The 19,970-nt window shown below is 57.5% G+C and overlaps 1 protein-coding gene across 3 annotated transcripts in view; it reads left to right on the top strand.

The window, feature by feature from the left end:
- The first annotated feature begins 8,758 nt into the window (after positions 1 to 8,758).
- The window catches only part of SRC (SRC proto-oncogene, non-receptor tyrosine kinase), a 31,053-nt gene continuing 19,841 nt past the window's right edge, over positions 8,759 to 19,970 (top strand). The window contains exon 1 of one of the 3 annotated variants that reach the window (XM_055814421.1): positions 8,759 to 9,004. The gene's annotated coding sequence lies outside the window, so the exon portion shown is untranslated. Of the gene's footprint in view, positions 9,005 to 14,277; positions 14,369 to 19,970 lie in introns of those variants that run through there. The other 2 variants (XM_055814423.1, XM_055814422.1) reach the window with 2 other exon arrangements.

Below are 19,970 nucleotides of genomic sequence, written 5' to 3'. Positions count from 1 at the left end.
TTGAGTTCTCAGTACAAAGAAACGTTACAAAAATTTCCCACGCAAATAACAACAATACTGTGCTATAAGTTTCCATTACGGACCTGTGTTCTTGTCTGTGATCTGTAGAGAAAAGAAAAGCATTGCCACCGCCCAGGATAGGTACTGCAGGTCACTTCTTCCATTTCAATAAATGAGGATGGTGGTTGTTTTATCTTAACAACCCTGGCTTTCTGCAGGTTACCTAAAGGAGGGCTTAATGCTTCAGCAGAATTGCAACTATTGAAAGAGTAGCACACACATTACCCAAAACATAGAAGCGCTTCTACAGCTGAGAACCAGTTAGTAATGAGCACTGTGTGGCTGTTACCTGAAGTAGCAGGCTACTACATCAACATCTACGTCTAAGCTGTTTGCAGGCTGGCTTCCTCATTGCTAAGTAGAAATCTTGAATATTGGGGTTTGCTTTTGTTGGGAGGAAGAGGGGTTAAGATAAATTTCCCAGTCTGTTCGTAACAGCTTTATATCTATTCGAATGCTTGTGTTAGCTGAATTTATAGTATGATTCTAGAGTTTACCAATATCCTGTGTATTGTAGTTTCTCTGGAAGCGTGTAATAAATATAATCAGAATCTCTTTGTTTAAAAAGAAATCTCTTTTTAAAGTTGCGCTGCCTCTTTCCATGCATTCATTGTGAAAGCTGCCAGAACTCTCAGACTATAGGAGCACAGGGGCATAAGTATCCTATTCATAAAAATGATCCATTAAGGGAAAGCCTTTCAGATCCTTTAATCTGTGAGAAATTGGTTAGCTATACTGTCAGGCATATGTGCATCTGTATCTGTGTTCGACTTGGAAGTAGCAAACTGTCTCCCAGTACAGCTTCACCTTCCTGGAAGGAAGGAGGAAATGGTGCGATGACTAAATTATCCTCTTTGAGAAAGATTTTGGCTTTGAGAGCCCCCATGAAGGTAGCAGTTATAAGGCATCATTTGTTCATAATACAAGCAAGGGATTAGGTGGGGATTCAGTAGACTGGTAATAGGGATTTTCAGTAGCCCCTCGGTGTGTGATTGTAGCTCAGGTTTACATGGCTGGAGTGTGAAGCTGTCTGGTGCCTCTTCTTGGCTGCGGAAAGACCAGGGTGGTAGCCATGCTCTGGCAAGCATCTGTTGGTTCCCTCACCAGAAAACCAAAATGACAGAAGGACTAGTGTGGTGACTCCTTTAATTCCCTAGCCCTTTTCTCCAGGCTGTTTTGTAATTAACATCCCAAAGGGAGCTGAAGACCTCATTAAGTCAATTTTATTGAAGGGGAGTTTTTAAAAGGTCTGCTTCCAGATACCAGCCAGTAGGCAGCACCTCGGTGAGCAGCACCTTGCTCTGCCACCCAAAGCCCAGGAGCTGGGCTGAGGGCTGGGTTTCCTCTGCTAATGTATGTTACAAAGTTCCTTTCCCTCAACAGGCCAAACCTCAGCTCTGAAGAAACAAGAGAATTCCTTGCTTTGTTTTTGATCGTGTTCAAGCAGCTCTGCCTCTCTGGCCACACTCATCTCGAGAGCTGTGGCCATCACCATCCCCTTGAGCTGTCCAACGCTCACAATGCATCCTTGTGCTCCTCCAGTGCAAGCAGCACAATCCCTTGAGACCGGCTTATAAGTAGCTCGTGACGAGTTCCAGTTCACATAGTTCAATTAAATCCCTGTTAATCTTGTTCAGACCTAATTTACTTTCATTCTCATACACACACTCCTCTCTGCTTCAGAGGGATTCTGTGAGGTTCCCTACTGACAGGAACTGAAGAGCCCGAGGCCATCTTTGAAGCGGAATGTTTGCAGAGCAGCCCCCTCGTAGAGTCAATAAGCTAAGATTATTTCCCAGCCTGTCTTGAAGAGTTTGAAAATACTCCTTCAGTGCCTGGATTTTAGGGAGGGTCAAGGCTGGATCTGATGATGCTCGAGGAGAAAATAAGGAAGCTGTAGGAGGGAGGACCTGCTCGGTATCTTTCCCAGGGCACTGCTGAACTGTTCCCCTGTGCGCGTGTGTTAATTTTGGGGCAGCTGAGAGCTGGGGTGCTGGACTTCTCTCCTGGGAGCCACTCTTACATGCTGATACTTCTTTCAGGCAGAAGTTAATGTTGTTCACAGCCTGTGGCCTGCAGGGATTGAGATGACTGTATTGATTGAGTTGTTTGTTTGTTAATCTCATGAGGCATCAGAGACTGACTGCAGAGAGAAAATGGGATGATGAATGGAGAGTGCTGGAGTACAGAGCATGGCTGTTTGGTGATTAGGTTGATTGCCAGCTTTGGCACTGGGGAGGGATCTGACCATCCTCCTCTTCCTCATCCAACCAGAAGGGATGATTCAGCTGGGGAGCATTCCCTTTCTCTCTGGCAAGTGACAACTGGCTGTAATCAATGTTTGCATTTATTCTTAAATTGGCAGTTACTGCAGGTCCAAGATCCTGCTCTTCTTCTCTGGTAGTTTGTGGCTTTTGAGCGGTTGTTTGTGGGGATGTTTTCTGGCTTTTGGTATCTGGCCAGTGTGCAGTAGCTTGGGGCTGGCAATTGCAGGGCAATGAACTCCGCTTCCTGCCTCTCCCTTGAAATGCAGCCGATTTTCCCGTTTCATGTTGATTCTTCCCAGTTTGTGGCTTTTCTGTCACTGTAATTCATCCCCATGCTCCCTCTTGTTGCTTCCACCATGTAGGCTCATGCCCAGTGCAGTTCCTCTGTCCTTGTAGCCAAATCTTACATGCCAGTGACAGACAGTGGGTATCACCTGCTGTTACAAGGACTGATACAAATTAAGAACGCATGGAGAAGCATCCAGGATGGAGAAAGGTGTCCCCTTGTAATCAGCCCCTTCAGCATGTTTCTCTTCCCTGATGATTTTTTCAACCAGCAGATGTAACTGCTGGGGAAGGACAGCTCTCCTCTTTGGGAGCCCCAGGTATACCAGGAAGCTGTGCCATGCACATCAGCCTACGCCTGAGCCACGAGGAGTTAAAACGATCAAATACTGTGCTTCTGAGCTCTTGTGATAAGTGAGTGCTGTGGTGCTGTGCATGCTTCACACCGCCCATTCAGATCCTGCTCCTCGCCAGCACACACAGATATGTCTTGCGCAATCCCAAACCTCTTGCAGTGCTTGCTTCTCTCCTCCAGCTTCCCTGGTTTCATTTAGTGCCTGGAGGCCCCGGTGTGGCTTTGATGCTCCTCGCACCCTGCTTGCTGGAGGCGTGAGCAGCCACACACCGGGAAGCCGCGGTCCTGCTGAGGACCGCAGCAACACAGAGCGGGTGGTTGGAGCAGAGAGGCTGGCAGGTTCCTCCGTGGCTTGAGTCCAGCCTTCTTGGCTGGTAGGTACAAGGTAAACCTGCTTTGGATCACATCTGCTTTGCTTTTTAAAAATACTTGTTGCCTGGCTGAGGTCTCTTGTCGCACTTGAAGAGCTCGGCATGCCAAATGGGGGATGCTGTGGGTGGAGGGGGTTGAGGGGCTCGCATTTCTTCCTGTCTTTGGCTCTAGGCAAGGAGCTGTGTCCCTAGTACTGTACTCTACTGGAAGTCCTGTTTACACGCTAAACGCAGCCTTCCTTGTTTGTGAAACCTGCACTCTGGACCATCCCCGTGTTTCTTGCCAGAAGGCTGTCCAAGCCTCTGAGCTGCTGCCCCGGAAGTGTCAGGTTCAGCCAGTCCCAGTTCATGGACTGGGGCCACAGAAGGCATCAGCTCCGGCTTGACACGTCTCATATTTTGCCCAAGCTGAGGCTACAACCTCAGTGTCCCTGGCTCCAAGGCTGGTTCCTACTGCCTTCCCCTTGGCTGCTGCTTCTGCAAAAGCCATCCCGAGCTCGCCATTCACCTCGGCCAGAAGCCAGAGTCCAGAGTGCGACAGGCACCAGCGAGCTCTCGCAGGGCAAAGCCGCTCCTTCCGCTCAGGGAACCGGCTCCAGACACTTCCCGCTGTTATTTGTGCCTCTGCTCTGGCAGCGCGGGCAGGAGCCGTGCTGGAGCGGTGCTGCCGGCATGGGGCTTGCAGGGTCGTGTCCCTCCAGCTCCCTGGGGCAGCTCTTGCACATCGGCGCGTGCTGGGGGGGGCCAACTGGACCGTGGCTGCTGGGATCTGCGCAGGAGAGGGTCCTCGTGGCTGTGGTCCCCACAAAGCAGCAACTTGTGATGCTGTGGCAGCTCCTTTGGGTGGCTGAAGCAATGTCCCCAAGCATGAGGCCTCTGTGGTGAAGGGAATCGCCGAGGGAGCAGTTTTTGAGAGAAGGGGAGAAGCTGCATTTCTGCTCCCTCCCTCCTCCCCGATTTAGCTCACTTTAAACTGAGCATGGATCCAAACGTCATATGGTTTAAATTTTTCAGATTCAGACTTTGGCCTCCCTAGCCCGTCCCTCGCTGGAAGGACCAAGGCTGGATGATTAAGGGGAAACACCCTTGTGTCTGCTCCGGCTCCGTTTGACGCAGGCTGCAGCCGCTTGCGGGCCGCTGAGCAGCCGGGTGCTGGCAGGGAGACTGCCTGGGACTTCTCTGTGCCCAGGGCATGCCACAGCCCCCAGGGCAGGGTCGCCTGGATGTGGCTACCAGAGCTTTGCGCTAGCCAGCCATCCCCCTGCTGCTCTGTTAGCAAAGCAAGCTGGAACAAGGGCAATAAATCTCACCTGGACAAGTTTCCGTGGGCTTTTCTGAACTGTTCTTTTCTATTGATACTGAGATTGGCCAAAGAGCCAAATTTCCACCGCTGGGAAATGCTAACATTTTGTGTATGGCTTTTCCACTGAGCTGAGGTAAGAAGCAGAAAGTGTCGGATTTTTGCCCAAATGAGCTATTCCAAGATAGCTAATTCAGACGGCATCAAAACGTCATATTTTATCAGTCAGAAACCTGACGGGAAATGTTGTGCCTCTATCGAACATGCAAGTAATTTTCCCCCACAGCTGGTGAACTTCGAGCCTCCTTATCAAACATTTGCACATCACCAAGTCAGTGGTTCCCCCCCTCCTCGCCCCGCCCCGCTTTCCCCCAGGGAATTTTGCAGTTCCGCTTCACAGCTGGGGCCACCTCGGTGCTGGGGTTAAGAGCCCCTTTTGCACAGCAGATTGTCATCGTGCTGAGCGACACGATGGGTCCTGAGCTGTCCTGAACCCTCCTGGTGTTTTCTTCTCGCCTTTTTATACTACAACCTGCGGAACACTGGTGTTTGCCGCTCGGCTCCTGCAGCCCTGATGCTCAGTGTGAGAGAGAATGGCCAGAAGTAGCATTTCTACTATGAAATACTGCCAAATGGCTCATACTACAGGAGTTCCTCTGGTTAATCCCCCTAACTTAGTAAATCAGCTCCTGAGCTCATAACTGCAGCTTCCCTACCAGGGCCAGCAGTGCCGATCGTTTGCTGTCACACACCCACTATTTGCAGGGCTGTAAAGCTCAATGATTGTAAAATCTCGGGGCAAAAGCCGTGGCTGCTTCTGCGTCTGTCCAGCATCTTAAACGTCAACCATTATATTATTAATAGTAATAATTAGTGCAAATATATCTGGAACTTGCAGTGAACAAAATGCAGCTAGCCTCGGGAACAGAATCCATTAGACAAAACTTATTCATGCTTGCCAAGGGGTTGCTTAAAAATAAATCTGGCTGGAAATGAATAGATGTTTTGTTGTAAATCCACAGCTATGTTGGAGAGGTCAGGACTCAGATCAATAACTGGACCCAAACAGCACCCTCTTATTTCACAGGAAGATTTCAGGAGCCCCGTGGAGCAGTTTGATCTGCACACTGGGAGGGGGAAGGAGCCTTGTACTTACCTACTCGTGAGCGTGACAGCACTCTGCCTGTAGTAACTCTCATTCTTTTTCTTGATGAAACTCATGTAAAGCAAGAAGGCGCAGGAATAGCTGAGCACGTCTTGATTTCTTGTTAGAGGATCATTTCAAGACATGCTGTAATAACTAAGCCACCAGAAATATTCAGCGCTACTGGTTTTTAATTTGAAAGTACCTGGTTTTCAGTTTCTGTAACCGTCTTCCTCTCCCTGGGATGGGTTTATATCAGTGCTATTTAAAAGTGAAGATAAAGAATCATCTCAAGAAAGTAAGTTTCAGAGAAGAGACTGAAATCTCTGGTTGGTTAAAAAGAAATATATTTATGAATTAGACTGTTTAAAGATAAATACTTGGAGTGGGGCAGGAGGGAAAGGAAGGTGGGCGGCTGGGGGTGGTGCGTCAGGCTGAGGACCCCACGGCTGAGCCCGGGATGCACTGAGGTGTGCTGGGTTGCTTAAACCTAAATGGTCTTAAATCACATTATCACCAGCGCTGCATGTTTAATGTCAGAGTCTTGTAAGGGCACATTCCTGAATCTGAGCCCAAAAGATAAGAGGCTGGTTTTGGAGAGTATCTATTTGCCATTTTAAATTTACACGTTGGCATCTTCTTCGAAGAAGAGATTATGTCGTGGACTTAGTCCGGCGTGTGAAAAGGCACGGTGCCTTTGCTGTTTGCCTTCCAGCAACAGGCCAGCATCGCCAGAGATGAAAACTACCATTGTAGGACAGCCTGTAGAAAGGGAGTTGATTGCAAAAGAGGAAAACAAAATTCAAATATTTATAAGTCATAATTGCATCTTAGATTTGGGTCTGGATCCAGCAGAGGCTGAGTCATCGTAACCAGCTCACCCGGGGCTGGGGCTGGGTCCCCGCTCCCCTGGGCGCTCTCCTCTCCGGGGCTGTGGGAGCGGGTGCCCCAGGGGTCAGGAGGGAGATGGGAGCGTCCCCGTGTCCCTGTGTGGGCACAGCGGGGAGAAGGTGTGAGGGACCCCAGGTATTGATGTGCCCCCCCTCTTTGGCCGACAGTATGCCCTAAGTATTAAAGTATGAGTGAGCAGGGCAGTACCCCGGGACTGCCCCACACCGTGTGGGTAATTCCTTAATCCCCCGCCAGACACTGGGTCTGGGAATGCCTCCCTGCGCATCCCCACGCCAGCCGGCTGGCAGAGGGGGTGGCTATGAATGAACACCCCCAAAAAGCCTCAGGACAAACCGGGCTGTGGTTTGATGCTCCGGCAAGGAGCAAACAGGGCTGCTACCCCCAGCGCAGCCGCTCCCCAGCACCAGCCGCCCCATGGGTGCTGGGGGAGCTCAGCACCCTCACCCAGCCCTGGGAGGGAGCCGAGAGGCAGGAGGGAAAGCGTCAGCCCTGGCTGCTTGTGTAGGGACCTTATCAGTGGGCAGCTCCTCCCAGGGAAGGGCCCCTCCGCCATGTGCTGGCCAGGGGTGATGGATCGGTGCGTGCGTGACTCCTTGTTCCTGGTGACTCATGGATTTGCTGGCCTTCGCCAGTGCCATGGGAAATATTTCTTTAATAACTCAAAAGAACAAGGCAGGGGAGGGTGGGAAACAGAAAGAAAAACTCCACCACATAGTTCTCTCAAACTTGTGAGCTTCCCACATTGTTTCTGAAGCGTCAGGTCTTGCTCAGCATAATGGGGGTTGCAGAAATCCCCGGTGCGTCGCTGTGAGGGGTGGTCGGAGGGGTGGGCAGGGGGTGGTGGAGGCAGTGCTGGCTGTGAAAATACAGCCCACGGGTCGCCGGAGCCAGCTGGCAGCCGAGCGTGCCTCGTAAGCCAGCCAAGTGGGGGTTTCAGGAGTGGACTGCTTCACCCCGTTTCTTCCTGGAGGACAAAGTGGCAGGGAACACCTTAGTGGATGGCTAATGGAGGAGGTGGGAGGGCTGCGCCACGGAGCTGGTCAGGCAGCCCCGACGGGCTGGGTGCAGGCATCGGGGCACCCGGAGCCTGACCCGCATGTGCGCCCCAGCGCCACTCCATGCCCACCTGCTCCCAGCGCTGGAAGGCGAAGGTGCTGAGGAGCAAGGGGAGGAACGGCTGGAGCTCTCCGTGTGCCCACCTGCCTGAGCAGGACTCAGGGGGACCCACACCTCACCTGGCCCTACGTGGGGTGACGCTGCCAGCCAGGGACCGGGCACCCCAGGAACACCGGCAGCTCCTCTCTGCCTTGTTTCGGAGGCTGGCACCGGCTGCAGGGTGACACCGGCAGGGGCATTAACCCAAGAGCGGGGCAGATGCCCCAGTGGGACACAGCCACCGCTGCCTCCCCAGGGCCTCGCAGCTACCCGGGCGGCCCCAGGAGGTGGTTTACCATTCCTTGCTTTTCCTCAGCGCTCAAGTTTTGCCTCCTCTCGAGTTCAGAGATGGGGGGGGTCGCAGACTGCAGCCCCCTGGGTGGGCGAGGTGTCCCTCCTGGGGATGGAGATGCACAGGTTCAGTGCAGGACGCAGCCAAGCGATGCTCCACCCGCTCACCGCGCGTCACATCTCACAAAACCCCAGACCGGCCGGGTCCCGACCCCCTGAACATCCCTTCGCTGTCACCGGCCCCGGCTGCCAGGTGACCGCCACAACGCGGCGCCGACCCCCCCGCAGCCCCTCACCCGCGGCGCCGCGCAGAGGCGACCGCGACCGCCGCTCCCACGCGTGTCCCCGGCGCGACCAAGCGGTCCCCCCCCTCCGCGGGCCGGGAAGCGCCGGCGGAGCCCCGGGCGTGGGCGGCCCCTCTCTGCTGCGCGCCCCGCGGAGCCCGGCAGCCCGGAGCGCTGCGGCCCGGAGCCTGCCCCTTAAAAACACCCACCCCGCCGGGGGGAGGGGCTGCTGCCTTTTTTTCCCCCGTTTCCGGTTTGCTGCCATATTCCTCTTTTTTTTTTTCTATTTTTTTTTCCCCTCCCCGTGGGTTGCGCCCCCCCCCCCCCCGCCCCGCAGAAGGGGTGAGCGGGGGCGGGCGAGCCAGCAGCGCGCCGGATCCGCGGCGCTGCGCGATGCTGCTGCCGGCGGCGCAGCCCTGAGCCCCGGCGCGGCTCGGCCCGGAGCGGGCACCCAGCGCGGCGGCGGCTGCGGCGGGGGGCGGCGGGGGGCGGCGGCCGCGCCCCCGGCGCGGAGACAAAGCCGGGGCCGAGCGCTGGAGGCGAGCGGTGGGGCCGGCCCCGCTCCGCGCACAGGCGGGAGGTGAGCGGGCGGCGGCGGGGGGCGGCTGTGGGGCCGGAGGGGGGATGTCCGGGGGTCCGGCTGCGGGGCCGGAGGGGCGATGTCCGGGATTCCGGCTGCGGGGCCGGGGGGGGATGCGCGGGGGTCCAACCGTGGGGGCCGGCGGGGGGCTGTCCACACTCGGGTCGAGCTGGCTGTGGGTCGAATCGGGGCTGCTGGCAGTTTGGCGAGGAGGCTGTGTGTCCAGCCGAGGGTGCCCAGGCTCCGGTGGGGCAGCTGTGGGTCCGGCGGCGGGGAATGCCCGCGGCCGGCGATGGGTCCCCACAGGGATGCTCGCGGTCTGGCTATGGGTTTCGGTGGGGCGGCTGTGTGTCCAGCGGCGGGTGCACATGGTGTGGTGGGGCAGCTGTGGGTCTGGCTGGGGGTGCCACTGGCCGGAGGGGCAGAGATGGGCCCGGCCGGGGGTGCTGAGGGTCCGGCGGGGCGGCACCGCCTGCCTGCAACTCCCCTTTGTTGTGATCAGGGGCTGTGGGGGACCCCCGGGAGTGCAGGGCGGGGACAGCCGGGCTGTATGTAGGCCAGGACATGAAATATTCATCGCCCCCCTGCTTTGATGTCTCCTGATCCGCTTCCCTCGCCGTGTTTGCTCACCGGTAATTCAGGGGCTCGTGTCCAGCCCCGGTGGGCCTGGGGGGCCGTGGCCAGCCAGGCTGCTCGCTGTGCCCCTTGCCGGGGCTGGCGGGCTCCAGCCTCGGCTGCGGACCCCCGGTATGCCTGATGAAAGGCTTTATCCACCCGGGAAGTTCCCCCGTTGCAGCCTGGGCAATCCAGCCCCCTTGTGTGGCAGCGAGCGGCGGCACTGGCCTGTCCCCGCTGCCCCTGTTACAGCCCCCAGTGCCACGGAACAGCACCGTGGGCTTTGCCCTGAGCCACCCTGGGGCCGGGATGGGCTTTATCCCAGCTGGCTGCCGGGGGGCCGTGCGGGAGCTGGGGCTGGCAGTGCTGCGTCCTGGCACCGTTTGGGACGGGCAGGGGCAGGGGGGGCAGCCTGCAGGGATGGGGCCCACCATGCAGAGCTGCCTGTGCTGGGGACAGGGCTGGAGGGGGGATGGCATCTCGTGGCGTGGTCCTGTCTGGCACCAAGCATCGTCTTGGGGAGCTGCGCAGCCTCCTGCAAAACCCGCTGGAAATGAGCGGGGATCTGCCGCATCTCCCCACGGTCCGCTGGCCCTGCCCAGCACGCTCCTCCCGCGCCGGTGGCTGCTGTGGCAGCTGCCAGGGCTCAGCCCCCTGGACTTGGGGCCGGGAGGTGACTGTGGTCCTGGCCCTGGTCCCAGTGCCATTGAGCAGCAGTAAAGGTTGTAGGTGGCAGGGCATGAGTTGTGCTACCCTGTGTGCACCGCTGGCTTGCCCATCCTGGCTCCCCAGGACATGATTGTGGCTGCTCAATGCAGCCAGGGGTTCCCCCAGGACAGGTCCCACTGCCCCGTGGCATTAGGAGCTGGGGGCAGTGGAGGGTGCAGAGCCCGGGGGGGTCCTGCCCTGGGCGGTGCTGCCTGCGCAGTGAGGATGGGGACAGGACAGCACGTACCAAGCGGCGCTGCGTGCAGACTGAGCTGCGGGAAGGTGACAACAAAAGACTTGATTTTATTTCCTCCTGCCCAGCGGGTTCTCCCCTGAGGAGGAGGTGTACGGCAGGAGGGAGCAGGAGGGCTTTGTCGCTCTTCTCTCAGCCAAGGGGATACCCGCTGCCAGCAGCGACTGCTGCATGGGTGGGAGAACCGAGTCACGGCGAACCCTCCCAAGGTCCAGCCGTTAATGGTGGGAAGCCATTTGTCCCGGCCAGGCTTGGAGACCCCCCTCAGCACCCAGACATCAACACGTGCCGAGGCCCCCTGTGCAGCACGTGGTGGTCAGACAAGGGCAGGGGGCTGGCAAGGCTTTCTGGATAGGCATGAGGATGGGGACATGCAGGGGGACATCAGCAATCTTGCACTTTAAAGCAGCATCCTTTTTGTTATTTCCACTGTGGGGCTGCTCCTGACACCTCTGCAGCCAGCGAGGCTGATCCTGGGCTGCCCTGGGCTAAGCCAGCTGTTCTGCACCACTTCGTGCTGGCTCAGGATCCAGCCCACAGCAAAACCTTGGCTGCTCGGTGTCTCTGAGATGAGTCTCGTGTGCCGGCTCCCCGGGGAACCGCGTCTCTGTAATCATTAGCCAGTTAATGCTCATTTGTCAGAGAAGGGCACCTTTGCTTGAAAGATAGAGGGTCAGTTCCCGGTTCCAAGCTTTGACCTGGGAGCAGCAGGGCAGAGACTCCTCCAAACACCTCTCCTTGGTGGCTTTGCCAAAATGCAGCCTGATGAATTTATTATTATTATTTTGGAGACGGAGTTATTTATGGGCTGGCGCAGCAGCAGCAGCTCAGGGAAGTCCAATGTTCCCTGTCTCGATCGTTAGTGGCCTTGCAGTGCTCCCTGTGTGATGGAGATGCCCTAACGATAGCTCTGCCCTTTAATGACTTTGTGCTGGAGTGATGGAAAATCATGGAGGTACCACAGGGAGGCAGAAAGGGCCGTCCCGGCCCCTGGCAAAGGAGCTGGGGGACAAGTCGAAGCAAGAGCTGCAGTTCGTGGTGACCGACCTATGCGGAGGCTCTGATGCAGAGAGAGGAGGCTCCTTTGCTGCCTTGGTGGCACGGCGAGGACATCAGCGGTCCTGAGGTAGGGACAGCGTTTAGCAACGTGGGCGGCTCCTGGGAAGGCGTGTTGTTTTGCCAGGCTCACCGAGGCGAGGAGGGGATGGACCAGGGCTCCTGTGCCTCCAAAATCCAGCCTGCCTCTCCCTGCTACTGGTACCAGAATCATGCCTGGCCTTTGAAATCATCACGGAGCTAAAAGTCTTACCCAGTGAGACCTGAAGGACTTGGTCCATAACCTCTCATTTTAACAACCAGCAAATGCCTGTGACGTCTTGAAAGGGAAAAGGTAGCAGCGAGCAAACAGTCTGTGCCTCCTCCCAGCAAGTCTAAGGCGGACAAACCCCCTGAGCACCACTGGGACACAGTGCTGTGCTCCCGGCATTGCTGGGGGAAATTTGAAAGCCTATCTGAAGCGCTATTGTTTCCTGTACTGTCTATTTTGCAGCTCGGTTTCCAACTTGTTCCTTTATCTCTCGGAACAATTCCCATCTGAGCTCACTTCCGCAGCACTCCGCATCTCGCCCCAGCGCCCGCCTGGAGACGCGGCCAGCGAGCATCCCATCAGCAGACAGTGGCATGGCCCCGTGCTGCTCCATGCAGGAGACATCCCTTTAATCCCAAGCCCGGCGAGCAGCTCCGACCTCTGGATGGAGATAACCATCCTTGCAGGGCTGTTCCTGGGACAGGAGCGTGGATCATCACTGTTGCCAGTCCAGGCTCCTCAGCTGCCTGTAGCTGTGGGTGGTGCGGACCAGCTCCCGCGGGGCTCGCGTCTTGCTGAAGTTTCCGCCCATCAGCAAAAGAAAATGTGCAGTGTGTCGTGGGGCTATTTTAAAGCAGGCCTCAAAAGAATAGCAATGCCTTCAGTCCTCATCTTTTAAATGGGCAGCAAGCTGTGAGATAGCATGGTATATTGTGTGCTTAGGAGGAAAAAAAAAAATATATAAATGATTGGCTGAGCATGGCTACATCAGCGTGGGCTGCAGTCGGTGCTCAGGTGCATCCAGGCCCCCAACTTGGCCCCGTGTTGGCACGGGCAACGTTGGTGCTTGCTGCAGCGGGAACCTGTGCAGCTTTGCACATGCCTCTGCACACGCACGCTTTGAAAATACAGCCCTGAAACAGATTTCAGGAACAAATGTGGTTTGAACCTGGGCCAGGAACCAGGACCTGCAAATCTGCGTCTTGCACTGACTTCCCTTCGGGCTACGGATCTCCGGGCTGCCCTCGCTGCAGAGCGGGGAGCTGTTTGGGAGGGCAGGGGGTAGCAGGGCTGCTGTGAGGCGTCAGCTTCTGGGCAAGGGGAGGTGGTCACTGGTTTTAATTCAGACCTTCAGTTAACCTCCCCAAGCCCCTTGGCTCCAGGCGGTCTCGGTGGAGATGCAGCATCTGAAATACCTGTTGGCTGGCGTGTGGGACCGGTGGGATCACCTGGAGGAATGTGGGGAACAGAACTGCCTGGGCGTTTAAGGCAAAAATATATGAAATGGGGCACGTGCGTGGTGAGCCTGCCCTCGCCTCGCAGCCGGGGAAGTAGCAGAGGTTCGGGCAAGGCGTGCAGCCTGGCACGCGTGGGCTCCCACGCTGGGAGGGCGCCAGGATGGCTTGGGGGGCTGCAGCGAAGGGCGAGCGGGCTTTGCTGGGTCACTGCCTCTGCCCACGTGTGATCTGGTGACACTTGTGACTCGGGCTGTGCTGTGCTTCCTTCCCCTTGCTGCAAGTTTTGGAGCCTGGCCCTGAGTTTCCCAGCCCCATCCCATCCTTGACCTGTTGTGGTCTCGTCCAGTGACCGTGAGGTTTTGGCTGGCCCCAGACTTGCCGTGTTAGGGCTGGGTGGATGGAGGAAAACCTGACTGCATGCTGCAGAACCAGCTTCCACCCGGTGTGGCTGCTCCCAGCCTTCCCAACCGTGTTTGGCAATCCCGGCCATGAAGAACCTGGGCAATGAGGGTAAAAGCTGACAGCTGCATTGTCCCCTCCACCGTGGGTGAGGTTAACATGTCCAGCCTGTCGCAAGCCATGTGCCCCTTCCCACGCTGTGCCCTGGTTTGGGGGTAGCGTGACAGGGTCAGGTCGGTGCTAAACAAATCCCAAAAATGTCTTGCCTTGGAGCACCCTTTAGCAGGAATTTGGGGTTGGAGGTGCAGCACCGTGTCTGGGTTTCACTGCTCCACCTTGCTTCCCCACTCGGTGAGAAGCACTGTGTGCCTCAGTTTCCCCCTCTCCCCCCTCCTTCACCAGCATCAGCTGCACTGCTCTACGCCATGCAGGTGCCATGGGCAAAGCTCTTCCTTAGGCAGGGCAAATATAATCTTATCTCTGTTAAGTGCCACCACCTTCCTTGGCCGCGGCGGCTTTCGAGGGCTTCCTCCCCAGACCGTGGCCCAGCTGAGCACTGGTCTCCCCGGCCGAAGCCAGCCCTTGTGGCTTGGTGGCTTTGCAGTGCCACCGGGCTGCAGTTGGTGCCAGCAGCAGCAGGGTCGGGAGGTCCTGTCCTGGGCTCTGGATGCTCTCGGGGCGGAAGCGTGCGCTTGGTGACTTCTGCAAAACAAACCCACACGAAAAGGCTGTCAGAGTCACTTCCAGCTTGGACAGGCCCTTTCCTTCCCCTGCCCATCGGGCAAGCGTTGGTGGGGAACCGCTGTGCCAGGGAAGGGATCGGCACGGCTGAAGGGGAGCTGCTGGTGAGCACTTTGCTGTGCGGGGCAGGGAGGGTGTCGGGGGACAAGGAAGGGTGCATATGTAACTGCAGAAGTCACTGTGACCAGGATGAGTTTCATGCTCCAGCATCATGGACAGTTGAGTTTGGAAGTGTGTGGGGTGGAAAGGCTCGAGGTGCTGGGACCGGTGTGTGTGGCTGGGGCTGGGCAAGGAGGGCAGCACGTGGGGAGAGCTGCCTGCCCACCCCGGCTGCTTGCACGTGTGCACAGCCATGTGTGGATGTGCATGCACACGTGTGTACGTACCCTAATCTGAGCCCTTCTTGGTGCTTCGGGGATGGGCATAGCTCTCACGCTGTGCTCTGGGTGGGCTGTGCTGAAGCCACCGTGAGCTACAGGTGATGGAAAGCAGAGGAGATGCTCTTTGTCCCTTCGTCCCATCCCTGCAGGCTCTGGTGTGGTTATTTTGGGTAGGAACAGCAGCACAAGCGAGGGCTGGAGAGATGCCACGGGAGGCTGCAGGGTCCACTTGCAGCTTGTCCCATGCCACTGACTGGTGTCGGCAGCGCGGGGCTGGTCCCGTCCACCTCACGCATAGCCCATCTCCACTCCCCACCACCGCTGCAGCCAGAGGTGCGTGGAGCCCGGCTCCCCCCTCCAGGAGTGGCAGGGATAAAAGACACCAGCTCAGCGTTTTTCTTTGTTTTTCATCTGCTCAGGCTGTTTATAGTGAGCACCGTCTGGGGCTGCACCTCCTGGCCGGCTCCTCTCCCGGCAGCTCCAGTGGAGCTGCTGAGCATCCCACACCCTGGGAGAGACCGGGGAATCGGCACAGCTTTTTGGATATAGAAACGCTGTCCGGGGCTGGCTGATCTTCTCAAGACCCTCCCGGGTTGCTTCCTCTGATGCATCCTGAGCGAGTTGCTTTGTTTCGGTGGTGCAGATGGGAGTGGCTGTGGAGACCAGCATCTCCTGGGGCTCAGCCACCAGTGAAGTCCAGGCTCCCCAGGCATGCCTCGACATGGGGTCTGATGGTGCTGAGACCAGAGCTATGGTCCCAGGCTGTGCCAGCTGCCACCTGACCCATCCATGCCTGCTGAGGTGAAAGCGGGAGTCGAGCGTGCATGGCTGGAGGCTCATCCTGATCACCCAGCCTTGACCTGCAGCCACCCGCTGCCCCCATAGCATGTGTGCATTAGGGCCGGCGGCCCCACGGTTCTGTGGAACACATGGTTTGTGTCGGGCACATGTCCCAGAGTCCCAAAGTAACCCAGGAAAATAAGCCAATAATCAGCATGAGTTTGCTGTGTGGGATCCTGCTTATTCATTTGAAACTGTTCAGGAGTCTGTGAAGTGGGAAGTGTTGAAAATTGGTGATGGAAGACCCCTGGCCTCTGCTTGGCTTCTCCTTCTTCATACCCTCCCATTGCAGTGAGCCCCAGCACGCATCCTGCCGGGTCCCTGTGACTCCTGGCCGGCAGCGGGGTGATGCACGGGGTTTGTGTTGAGGGTGCAGATATCCACCCTGCATTTTCCCTGGTTTACCAGTGAGCTTTTCAGTTCCTGTTCCATGTCAGGAGCTTTGTTGGGGGGGGGTTGCCTGCCATAGGGGTCCTGCAGGACCCCTTTGCGGGGCCGGTGGGGCTGCGGCTCCAGCCCCGGAGGGCTGGTGTAGCCGCAGGGAGCTCCTCTCCTGGCTGGACTGGACGGGCTGGTTTCTCTGAAAGTGGAAATGTTTTAACAGTGACGCCAGCGTGGCCAGGGGTGGTTGTAACTTGCTCAGATCTGGAGCTTTTCTGCCTCCTGCCGTGTTCCTTGCCCCCTTCCTCCCCCTGCCCTGGAGATTTGCTGCCTGCCTGCGCCGCTGTCCTTGCCCTGGGGTGAAATTTCTGTGGCACTGTTGGGTGCTGTGGGGTGCGGCAGCCCTCCAGCTGGGGCACGCACAGGTGGCAGCACCGTTTTGGCCGGATCTGAGCCACCCATGAGTCACATCAGCCTCCTGCTTCCCCAGGAGCCGGGTGCAGGGCAGGCTGGGTGCTGCGCCACGGCCATCCCCGGAGAGCAGCCAGGGCAGATGGACCTCTCCCTCTCCCCAAAAAGCAGAAGCAAACTTCATTTCCTGGAGCCTGAGGCTGGCTGCGCTGGGAGACGTGCTGCAGAAATGGGGAACAGAAATCCTCCCTCTTGCTTGAGAGGCCAGCTTGTGTCACCGTGTCTCCATCACCCCTTCCAGTGGGGCTGATCCCTCGCCCCGGTGCTTCACCTGGAGAAGGATGGGAACAGCACTGATGTGATGGGGCTGTGGGAAACTGGAGAATTAGGTGGCAGGCAGTGGGAGCTTGTGGTTGTCACCATGCCCGTGGTCTAATATTACAAAGGCATGTTTTGAGGGACACTGAATCCCAGTGCTGGGCTAGAGGGCTCTTGGGGGAGCATCACTCTGCAGCTCCAGGCAGTCCCAGTGGCCAGGAGCTCTGGCTCCTAGCACCGGCTCAGCTTGACATCAGTGCTTCCCTGCCCAGCTTCGGCGCTTCCCAGCCCCACAGGCACTCCTGCCCTTGGAAGCATTTTCTTTCCTTCTCCTTGGCAGGCAGAGAGCAGTGCCCTCGTCACCTGTCTGGGAGAAGCTGGCTTAGGGTTAACGCAGGCCAAAGGCTTTGTGTGTCTTTAGAAAGCATTTGCTGGAGCTGGTTGGGCAATTCCTTGCTTTGGCTGGTGTCCTGGTGGGAATGCTGGAAGTGCAGGCTGAGTCAGGCTGGGAGGCACTGATGGGCATCCCTGCTCCAACGCAGAGCTGCGCCGAGGTCAGGCTGCACAGCACCCGGGCAGCTTTGAGCATCTCCTGCTGGAGATCCCACCGCCTCTCTGGCCCCTGTTCCAGTGGTGGACCACCCTTGTGGTGAGAAAGCTTTTTTTTTTCCGTCTCTAATTGCCAGGATGCCGAAGGGGATGCGTGCTGGCTGGGAAGCGAGGTGCTCCCCGCTCCCCTGTGGCTCCCCTGTCTCCGTGCGTGCAAGCAGCAGGCTTGGGCTGGGTTTGCAGGACGCATGTGTTTGTTCTCCGCCTGTCCCAGAGCTCTCCCAAAGTGCTCATGCATGGATAACAGGGGACAGTGGGGGCTCCAGGAGCCTTCAGTTGACTTTTATCAACCCCAAACACTTTCTAGCAGCATCCTGAAGCCAGGGGGTCTCCTTTGGACCACGGCATGGGGCTGGCAGAGCTGTGGAAGCCCTGATTTTTGGAGTGGCTTTGCTGCTGCACGGAGGTGGACAGGAGCGGTGGGGCACTGCTGGCTGCCCACACTCCCTTGTTGGAGCAGCGGCTCCCAGCGCAGCCCTCTGCAAGGGGCTGCAGCTCCCAGCACGGCTCGGTGTGATGCAGGGGTGTGCCAGGAGCTCCCGCAAGCTCTGCTCGGTGACATGTCTGGCAGGAGGGGCAGCTGCCAGCTCCCTCTGGAGCCCTCCATGCTGCTCGGTGATGTATATTAAAAACCACTGCCGTGGAGGCAGCTTTGAGTGTGCAAAGCTTTGCCAGCTCCCAGGAACTTGAAGCGTGGGGCTGTGAGTGGGTGAGCATCACAGTGGGTCAGCCCAGGCTGCCTGCATCCGCATGCCAGGGGATCTGAAGGTATGGCCCCATCGGTACCCAGATCTGCTGCAATGTGGGGATGGGGGTGTGACACCTTCCCTTCTCCCATCCCTTGGGGGAGAAAAAGGCTTAAAACAGGGCGCTCGGCACCAGCAAGCACGACTTGCTCCAAGCAGCCAGCTGTGTTATTTCGGGGAGATAAGCCTTGCGACTTTTTCCTGCCAGTCTTACACTGTCAGGCTGCCTCTGGCCTCGGCTGGTGTCAGGGTGCTACAGGGATAGCGGGGGGCACTGCCTGCAGCTGTGTGCAGCTGCAGCGTTGGGAGAGCTGCTGCCCATCACCCCGGCAAGCCAAAATCTGCCTGTGGAGGGGCTGGCCCTGCCCCATGGGGAGGGCTTGAGCTCCCTGCATGGCTCCCCCTCTGTGTGTTTGGTGTTTCCCAGTTTCTTGGCCAGATAAATATCCAAAACCTGATTTTGTGCTTCTCAGGGGTTTGTTTTGGTCTTCTGAACTCCCTGTTTTGACACATCTTTTGGGGAGGCATTTTGCCTTGCTCCTGACCACGACTCTCCCACATGCTTGGGGGGCAGTGAATTTGGATGGTTGATTTAATTATCCTTTCCCCTTTTGTGACCCACTGGCCCCTCCTAGCTTGAGCTGTGGAGCTTTAATTAAGATGGTTTTAAATTTAACGGGGGTTGACAGGGTCAGATGGGAGGGGCTGGGACTTACATGTGTGGGGAGTGTGTAGCCAGGCCCCCGCACAGCAGCTGTGCTGCCCTCCTCCACCAGCGATTCCTTCCATCTGGGAGAGGTTCCCATCAGCTGTGGGGAGCCAGGGGAGGGCTGGGGTGCCTTAACTCAGGTGCCTTCAACATGCAGTCGCTGGGGAAAGTAGGGGTCCCAGGAGGGCATCAGGGTCACCTGCCTGCAGCTTCCCTGGTCCCCGAGTTGGAGCCAAGAGATGAAGTGAGCATCTCTGCATCTCTCCTGTTTTAGGAATCAGTGCAGGTGAGAAACGAGTGCCCTTGCGGAGGGGGAAGGCTGGAGGCACAACCCAGGCGTGCCCTCCTTGTGTCAGCTGGGCAGGGAGAGGATCTGCAGCATCAAACCCTGGTTTGTGGGGCTGGGGGAGCAGTTCCCCCATTTCACCAGCACCTGGGACTCACTGCAGCAGAGCTGATCCCAGCTGGGCAGAGATGTGCCTCTGTGTTACCCCCCTTGTACCAGGCAAAGCCCGATGGCATGGGACAGGGGCCAGCAATTGCTTTTTCCATGGGGAACGCTGTGCCCTGCTGTGTTTGGTGGCGGGAGGGGATGGTGGGCTGAGCCGGGGCAGCGAGGCTTTCCCCGAAGCACTGGGGCTGTGCTGCTGTTCGCTGGCCCCAGCCGCGATGCTTTTCATGGGAAAAAGCAAAACTTCAGTAGCATCCCCTGGGACCAAGGGGGAAACTGCTGCGTGAGCGTGTCCGGGGCTGCATTTCCTACCGGAATGTGGGGAGGGAGCAGGAGGCAGTGCAGGGAGGGGGACAGGGTGGTGGCTCTTGGGGTACCACCTCACCATGCTTACAGCAGGGACGACCAAGCAGCAATTCATCACCCCCGGCACGGTGGCCAGCGTCTCCACCATGTCCCCGTGGTGTGGTGCCATGGCACTGACCCCGCTGGCGGTGCTGCCCTCACAGGGGGGACGGGACATGAGGGACGGCGAAGTGCCCGTTGGCTCTTGGCTGCCTGCCTGCCTCCAGCCGGGGATCTCTGGCTTTAATGGCACACCTCAAAGGTGCCTTCGTTTTTTTCTGGATGGATCTGCCCTGGCTGGACCCCAGCCCTGCTGGGAGGGGGTTGATTGTATGCAAGGGGAGATGGAGTGGGTCAGGGTGGGTTTGAGATCATGGCTCCCTGCTCCTTCCCATCCCCGGGAGCTGCTGCTGTGGGCTGGGTGCTGTGAGGCTGCTTTGTCTCGCCTGCCGTCCTGCATGCTTCATTTTTCAGTCTGGCGTGAGACAGTTGCTGTTATTAATCTTGCTGGGGCTT

Source organism: Falco peregrinus, chromosome 9 (genome assembly GCF_023634155.1).
Source record: "Falco peregrinus isolate bFalPer1 chromosome 9, bFalPer1.pri, whole genome shotgun sequence".
NCBI classification, from domain to species: Eukaryota; Metazoa; Chordata; class Aves; order Falconiformes; family Falconidae; genus Falco; species Falco peregrinus.
This window is presented reverse-complemented; position numbering and strand designations above follow the sequence as displayed.